Source organism: Eucalyptus grandis, chromosome 3, assembly GCF_016545825.1.
Source record: "Eucalyptus grandis isolate ANBG69807.140 chromosome 3, ASM1654582v1, whole genome shotgun sequence".
NCBI lineage: Eukaryota > Viridiplantae > Streptophyta > Magnoliopsida > Myrtales > Myrtaceae > Eucalyptus > Eucalyptus grandis.
Window position 1 is genome coordinate 21,826,141 of NC_052614.1, and position 9,220 is coordinate 21,835,360.

Sequence of the window (9,220 nt, forward strand, 5' to 3'; positions counted from 1 at the left end):
CCATAGATTGCTTCCCAGTGGGGGCTATGGTCTTACACTTTCGCCTTAAGCCATGGTCCATATTTTCCAGCTTTGTTTTCAGCCCATGCTGTTTGCTCATACGGGATTTCTTCGCAGTTAGTAGCATAATGACCAATTTTTCCACACGAATAGCAATAGTGCGGCAGCCGTTCATATTTAAACTCCACCCATAGCTTCTTGTTTCCAATATCTAGAATAGCCCCTGATTTTAGTGGAGCTGATAAGTCCACTTCCACTTTTACTTTTCCACTTTTCTGTAGTCCGTTTCCCTTAAAGTTCACCTGAATTTCCGAACTTCGCCTACCTTTTTGCTAGATCGGTAAACACTTCTTCTAGTATCCACCCAGGGGTATCCCTCTCATATGCACCCAAAAGCGCTTCGAGAATAATCATAACAGTGCTCTGGAATGTCAAGTTCACATTGTTTAAGTACTAATAGATTACTGGCAAAAGACCAGGGCTCGGATTTCATAACTCTCTCATTTTCTTTCAAATGAGAAAAAACCTGGTTCCTTTTGTGTGCATATCACCTATTCTGTTCTCCATGCTTTCTTCATAATTTGAAGAAAAGCTTGGAAGTTGACATTTGGTTTGGAAAATAGCTTCACCGAAAATGGTCGATTGCATTGTTCCCTTTTTTACGGGGGATTTCTTTGATCACTTCGACTACATCATTCTTCGACCACGATGGCTCGAGGCTTTTACATAAGGCAGCCGACACAACTCATTCTCTTCTTTACCTTCCATTCTTCTGATTTGCACGTATGAAGTTTGCTGTTGGCTGTAATCTTGCTGAGTGGGTTTTTGAGATTTTGGAGGGGAGGTCTATAGGAAATGCAGATTGAAGGGAGCTCTGTGATGGAAGGATGTATCGAGTAACGGGAAGACAAAAACAACCAAGGGAATGATCCACTTCCTCAGATTCAGCCTTTTATCTCAACAGAGAATAAGTAATGCTTTACAAGAGTGGAGCTCAGGCCAATAACAAGACCAACACAGATCAAACGAGGCAAGACCCTTTCTACTTACTACATAATAGTCTACTTCCATCTAGGTATTTCAAGAAAAAACGTCAAAACCCTTTCCACTACATCATAATCAGAATACCCATAAGATGACCATGAAGAGAAGGGCGACATCCCACCTTTCGCGAGGCCAGAGCTATGATTCATCAAGCGTTGATAGAATTCTCCGAAGATAGATGGCAGGATTGTTCCATTGCTTGAGATTCACCTTTTTATAGAGAAAGATAGTAGGGTTGGGTTTCTGAGGATTATGTGATGGGCTTCATTGGTTCAAAGAGGGGGATCGTGGTTTTGGGTAAAGGAAAGCTCTGAAGATTTAGGGTTTTGGGGGTAGCTACCACCATGGATAGAGGAAAACTCTCAAAGTTGAGAGAGAAAGGGATTGCTCTTCAACGGGAATTTAGAGTTGAGATGATAAAAATATGATTGTTTAGCATTGAATGTGGCATTGCAAATGATTGATGTAAATCCTTCAAGCCAAATATTTCAGCGGTCGAGTCCATTGAATTCTGTTTCTTAATTTGGCGCAAGAGTACCATGTGCACCACTTCGGTATTCAACTGAAAAAAAAAAAAAAAAAGAAATTCCTACCGAAAGCCAAGAAGCAAAATCTAATTCATCGCGACCAAATTTTTGGGTGTAAACCACCTAGGGTTTGGCTAATGGATTGTTAAGCCTAGACTTAACTCGGGCTCTCCCAAGCCCATACCAATTCGCGACTTAGGTTCAAGTTTTTTAACATGTAGATAGATTTTATCTAGGAGTCGCCACTAATCTATTTTTGGTGGGTCGATTAGAAACCCAAGTAAAGTAACGGGAGTTTTACTTTACTCCTACAAACCAGAGACTATGAGTACGGGGACTTGGTTACATTAGATTCCTTTAATGCCCTTTCGGTACCATTCTTTTATTTTCAAAAATGTTTGGCAAGCAGCTTGAATTGATTTTAAATCTATTTCCCTAACATGTGAGGTGATCATGCAGGTGCGTAATCCACCAATTTAACACCCAGATAAACAATAAATAAATTGCAAAAACTTACCTCAAAGCAACGAAAGCATATGCAATGTTAAATTAAAATCCACATCAACAACCCTAGATATGGTTTCTAATTAATACGCAATTTTTTTTTTTGTTTTCATTTAATTAATGAAAATCATGCAATATGCAATGCAATATTAACTAAATGACCTAATTCTAATGACATGTAATTTCTAATTAAATAGACCTAGCCATAATTATTAAATGACATGCATTTCATGAACCTAATGCTATATGACGTGCACATGATTTTATTTACTTAATAAGCATGCAATCTATCCTAATATGTGATGACATGCAAAGAATGCCCTAATTCTAAGTTTTCCTTTTTCCTTTTTTCTTTTTTTAAATTCGAAATTAAAATTGTTAAATAATTAAACATGCAATTTAGGTTAATGAAACGACAATCTAACATCCTCAATTTATTTTTTTATTTCGAAAATTCATGATAAATAAAATGCTTAGTCTAAATATGCAAATAACCCTAAAGTATGTAATATTCTAACTTAAACATATCTCAAGATGAATAAAGCAATCGAGACAAGATAGACCATTCAAAATCATCAAAGATATCACACACCATTCAGATTAAGTGATGATATTTCGCTAGTAAAATCGATAAATTGATCTTAAGCCTTAAAGATCAAAATATCAATTTTATTCTCGCTTGATTAATTATTTCATCTAAAGCCTTATGGATGAAATAAAAAACCCAGATGCGGTTGCAAATTGGGCAATAAATCTTAATTGGGAGATATGCCTATCATTCAAATATGCTTAATGGATATAAGATAGACAAATTAGGCAATAAAATATTCAATGGCACCGAGTAAGGAGTATTACCTAATTGTGACAATAACTTTCCAAATTTGAGTGCCGGGCAATGGATCACGAATGGTGACCGATGGTGGTTTGCAATGCTCGACGGTGTGAGCAACGGCGTGCGGCGAGCAACACAGTGTGGCGGGTGACCGGCGGCAACGAGGACGCCCAAGATTGATCATAGTGGATCGCTCATCTAAAGTCGAAGACGTCGAGGTGACGCCGCAGAGAGGAAGCTTTGACAATTTTTTCTTTTGTATTTTCACTTCTGGACAATACCTGTAGAAGACCAATTCACCACTTAGACTTATTTCATCAAAATTCTAACGACTCTTTTGACTATGGACTCCGGGCTTGCAAGTGGTGGCCACAGTATATGACGTGGTATTCATGCTGGTCAGGAGATGTTGGCCTCTTTGGACTCCGACGAAACCTGCAAAGAATGAATATGAACAAAGCGCAAAAACCTGTTTGGTGATTGTCGGTGAGTCAGAAGAAAACCCTTTAGGACATCGCTAGGCTAGATGGAACTTGCGGGAGTCCTCGCCGACTCCAAACTAGGCTGTAGTGGTTCAAGCGTCCCTGGGGTGTACTGGTTCGTGGTATAGCAAAAGTAGCAGATCATGGATCGTCGAGGATGCGAGGGCTGCTCGAGTAATTGCGGCAAGGAGAAATTACGATCCCGTTGAGGCAACAGCGAATCAAGCAACGGTTGAGTGCGAGGAAGGCGTAGCTCCATCAACGTCTCGGTTGAGCCGGGGCTCGTCGAGGCTTGGTCACGACGGTAGGAGGTTGGCACCAGATCAGCAGCTCGTTGGAAAGGCAAAGAGGTCACAAGAATGAGTCCGTCGTTCTTTGCGGGAATGCGGCAAAAGACGGTGTAGCGACGGTAACTCGGGCGGCTCGGGTGTGACGCTGCGGCAAGGGCCTCGCACAACGTGGGGCTCATCGGTTCGGCGAGAGAGTTCCTTCTCTTTTCTCTCTCTCTCACGTGTAAATCTCTCAACGTGCCTTTTAGAATAGAAGTGCCGACCCCCACAACGGTGTTAGCGTTCTCCTTATTTATAGGACAACCAAGGCCTTCAAAGGAAAGGACCCAATATAATATATTTTATTCATTCCTTTCCTCAAATGCGTGAATACTCCCAATTGACCATATATTCATGATTTTCGGCCACGAATTCTTTTCTTTTCTGCTCACGCTCCTGGATGCGTAGGACGCATGGAATTTTCTTTATCGGTGCACTCTTTCTTGTTTTAAAACAAGAAATATGTGTCCCAATCCTTAATTTGGTAGATTTTGCGTAGAAATATCACACTTCTTTGCACCAAGTTGACCGAGATTATCTTCTATTAATAAAGATATTTATTCTTCCTCAAAGATTTTTCATGCCTTGTTAAGATCCCATGTGAAAATTGTGCTCAATCTTTCCCAAATTCGTGTCAAACTTGGTTATATTATGAAGCTTACTCCAATCTTGCACTTTCTGCGGGCTTAACTTCAATAAAGCTCAAAACCATTTACCCGAGTTCATCCGCCGCCAACCCGATTCAATGCAATTATGTTCAAAACTTAAGCCCATCTGCTACCAGTCCATAAATATGCAAGTATATTGAGATATGCTCCTAATAACTATATGTAATGCGATTTATTATTTTTGTTTAGGGGCTAAAGTTTAGTCCCTAATTTTTATGCAATAAATGAATGATAAGATCGTCAAAATTTAGGTGTCAACAAATTCGGTAACCATTCATGATGAACTTCGATTGACCGGAGATGTGTGGATCCTATTAAGTCTTAGGATTGAAGGATTATATCCTTAGGTTCTGAACTAGTACCAAAAGTTGCAAGCCTTTGGTACAATCTTGTATGTTGATACAACATTCGGTTTCTGACACAGTATTACTGCATTTTCTTGTCAAAATATAATTGCTTCTTAAGAACTTCTTTGTTCGTTACGATGATTTTTCTGCTGAACATAGTTCTTTTCATTGTTCACATCCGAAACCGCTCGGTTTCGCTTTTGCTTTTTATTAGTTTTTTTAGGGACTCACCTGTCGATGCATTGCTTGTGGTATAATTTGTCAAAACTTCACACTTAATGGATAATTGATGTTGGCGCGAAAATTAGCTCATTGGGCCTAGAAAAGAGGAAAGCCCATTAAGCCCAAGTCGTGAGAAGAATAGCCGGTTACAAGAGATATCGAGGAGTTGGAATTAGTAATTGCTCCGGCTCAAAGCGATAAAAATGAAGACAACTTTGAGAGTTTGGTGCCCATGACACTATGGATAAGGTGATGCAATTATTGGCGTGGTACCAAAGTCTCCAGAAGTGATTCGAAATTGAAGATAATAACTGCTAAAGAACAATTACTTGTGAGATTAACTATAAATAGCCAAAGAAACACAATTGCGATAGAGCTTGTTTTTTGAACAAAAAAGTGTTATTTTCATTTTTTTCTTGTCTCGTCATTGTTAAGCACCTTCCTATTCATTCTTTTAATTAAAAACTAGAAAAGTCAAATGGTTGATTTTTGAGTTAACTTTTTGGTCAATCCTTTCATCAAAAGTCAACTTTGGGTCAAAAATTGAGTTTTCACATAAAAAGATCATTTTTAGTCAAGTTAGTAGTACCGCAAAAATGCTAATAGAAACATTGGCGTAAATAAGTCCCCGTTCCTAGAAATCTCTGGTTGCATAGGAATCGAGACAACACTCTCGCATCTTGATTGGTTTCTAATCGACCCAAATAGGCTAGTGACGACTCCTAGAAATACATAGGTTGTTAAGAACTAAAATATAAAATCCAATGTCGTGTGAGGTATGGGCTTGGGAGAGTCTGCACTTAATCCAGGGCCGTTGGCCTGCCTCTTTAGGTGAATACTCCTAAACCTCTTCTTTTTTGCCCAAACGGCAAAAGAGAGGTCGCGACAGTGACATAGACACTCGGCAATGGGCGACCATCCTAGGTGGCATGGCTAGGTGGCATGGCTAGCACTAATGTGGATAATTTTTGCATTTTTAATAAAAAAATTTCCATTTGTTTTCTTTCTCTTTGGCTTGTGGTCAGGCAAAGGTCGAGCTCTTGTTCGATCTGATGAGGGCAGCCTTCTCCCAGGCCACGAGCAAGCCTTCTCTTGATCCATTATGGGCTGCAGCACCCTCATCGGCCCTTGCTTGTGGCCAATTGTCAGCCATCGCTAATTATCGTCCACAAGCCAAAGGGAAAGAAAAAGGAAAAAAAATAAAAAGACAAGAAGAAAATTGCAAAATTTGTCCACATTAGTATTGGCTATGCCATATAGGATGGCTGGTGGTTGGCCGACATCCACATTAGCGATTTTCAACCAAAATTGGTCAAAATGACTAGATGGGCAAGCTGTCAAAATATTTAGAATTAAATTAACAAATCATCAAAAGGTTATGACTAAATCAGCACAACTAAAAGGTTTAAAACAATATCAATAAGTTCTTAAAAGATTTAAGATTAAATTAGCACAATTGAAATGTTTAGAGCTAAATAAGCCATTGTACAATAGATCTCGGACTTTTTGGACAATTTTTCGTTTTTGAGATATGCTTCCTCTTGAGCTCCTTTGTTTTATCCAATGTCTCGATACACTGCTTTCCTTCACGAGTTCTTTGACACTTTAGATTTTCCCACCAAATCAAAGCATGCTTTTCTAAGCTTGATGGCCACAAGCTTCACCTTTCGATTCTCCACCATATTCTCATAATCAAAAACTTGCTCAATTTTGTCGAGCCAATCTATGAAGTCTTCCGATGCATAGTGCCTTGGAATTTTTTTTGTTTGATTGGAAAGGTGAAAATCTTCATACACGATCAGCAAAAATACAGGAGTTTAACGCCTCAGTACTTAGAAGATCGAAAAGAGCGGGAGGGGGGAACTTGGCCCAGTTAGAGGGGAGAAGATTTTGTCCATGGGCCTTTGCGGCCCAGTCGGCCGCAAAGTTTGTTTCTCTTCTGCAGTGTCGCATTTGTAGGTTATGGAAAAGATGAAGCAGTGCCGCAACCTCAGCAAGGAGAGCTCTGTTCTCCCACGGTGTGCGGCTAAGGTCTTGAAGTGCCTCTACCACTGCCAGACAGTCGGATTCTAGAAGGAGATGATGTTGATTCCTTCCTTTGTTGAGCAAATATTGGAGAGTAAAGTTGAGGGCTTGTATTTCTATTTGCAGGGGTGAAACAGAGATGGTGCGCCGGGCAAAGCCATCGATCAGCTTACCTGAGGAATCACGGCAAACACAAGCGATAGTACCTTCGTTTAAGGCCGTAGGGAAGGAAGTGTCAATATTTATCTTCAGCACACCAGGATCAGGGGGACGCTAGATTTGTTTCGAAGGTGGACGTCGAAGGTGTCGATTCAGTGGCGCCCTAGAACAAGGTCGAGCAGAGCCTGTGACGGTAAGGGTTTTATTAGCAGCCTGACATCGATCTCCTCTCTGGTTGCCAACTGGATACTATTTCTTTGAACTCTGTTGCAGCAAGGTCACATGGCAGCTCTGGTAAGATCAGGCATGGGTGAGAGTAGCAAATACAACTTGATTTGGGTTGGGGATTTTCCGGCAGAAAACAAAATCATTTCTGGCTTTCCAGATGTGCCACAAAACATATACAATTACCACAAGAACCTGTGAGTTGTTCTCCTTATCTAATATTTGCAGTAGCCAGACATCGAACCGATGCGCATGAACTTGCTGAACATTGAATTGTAGCTGTGGATGAGACCATACGTTAGTTGTCCAAGGGCAATGTAAGAATAGATGTTCTATAGATTCAGAGACTGTGGAAATACAACAGTCTCGACATAACCTACATATAGGATCTGTTATAACATGTCGATAGTATAGATTTTCACCAGTTGTTAGAGCGTTTTGGCATAAAGACCATAGAAAGATACGTAATTTGGGAGTAGTCAGCACCATCCAAATGTTTGTCCATAGTCGTTTTGGAGGTTGAAAGGAGGATGAAGCCAGATGTTGACTAACTCTGCTCTCTCCTGATCTAATCTGATTATAGCCACTTTTAACAATATAAATACCATTTGATTGCCCCTTCCAAATCAGTTGATCCTGTGTGTATTGCGGCTTGATATGAATTTTGAGGGTTTCGTCGATTGTTTGATCATCCAAGCTACCACGAAGCAAGGGAATGTCCCAATTTTGCCAATGTATGCCCGACTTGTTTCCTTGAGATTGCTACCAAAATCTAGCCACCTTCTGTTCAATAGATTTGCATAGCGAGATCGGAATTTAAAGATAGACATGGTGTACTGAGGAATAACTTGCACAACTGCTTTGATCAAGACTTCCTTACCTCCTTTGGAAAAGTGCCTTGGAAGTTTGAAATGTCTACTTTAACATCGAAATCATTAGAATCGCGATGCAAAGGAGCCACTTCACAAGCTGCGTAAAAAATGAACATCATGGAAGGTGTTAATCTCCTCTTCTTGGTTAGGGTGGGGATCGTCAAGCCTTAACAATCAAGATTGCTCCAATTCTTGTTGGAGATGTTGCCCTTGCCTTCTTAAATTGGCTAGACCAGCCAGATTTAGGCTCATACCAAGCGATACAATTTTACTATTGCCCAAGGAAAGACTCCGATAATGTCGATTTTCTTACCGATAGATTTAGATTATCGAAGTGATTCGACCTGCCCATGTAGGCATCATGCGTCAATTTGTCAGTCTTGAAAAAATTTCCTACGGCCAGATTTCTATTGGCAATTTGACAAGGGTACTTGGCTTATTAGTTGGCAAAGAACTCGTTTGAAAAGTTTGTAGATGCTTATGATGGAGAGTGTCAAAGCCCTCATTAATAAGTTATTGAGTTTGGATGCACATCATCTCTCAATGCATCGTCCAATTATGTCGGCAGCTGGGATTTTCAATTAGTCTCTCCAAAGAAATCTAAAGATTTGTAGAGAGACATTGCTAAAGTTAATTATACCTTCTTTGTAAGTTAACGATGAAATTTACGAACTAGTGTGCCTTTTTCATCAATAATTGCTGCCCGACAACTAAGAGTTAATGTGCATTATTAAGTTTTGGAATTGTTCAAATATAGAGTTAAACAAGAAGTCTCTTTCTTCGTGAAAGAGAGAGGTTAGGTCTTCTCCTTTCGCTATCAAATTTCAATTTTTGCATTAATCAATGCCCCGAAAGAAAATTTTCCATGTGCGAAGTAACATCCCCAATGTACCATACTATAAAAATCGATTGGGAAGGAGAAGACCAAGACTTTTTGTTTCCCACGGATTATTTGGAAAGTAAGCCACTGTTTGGTAACCATCA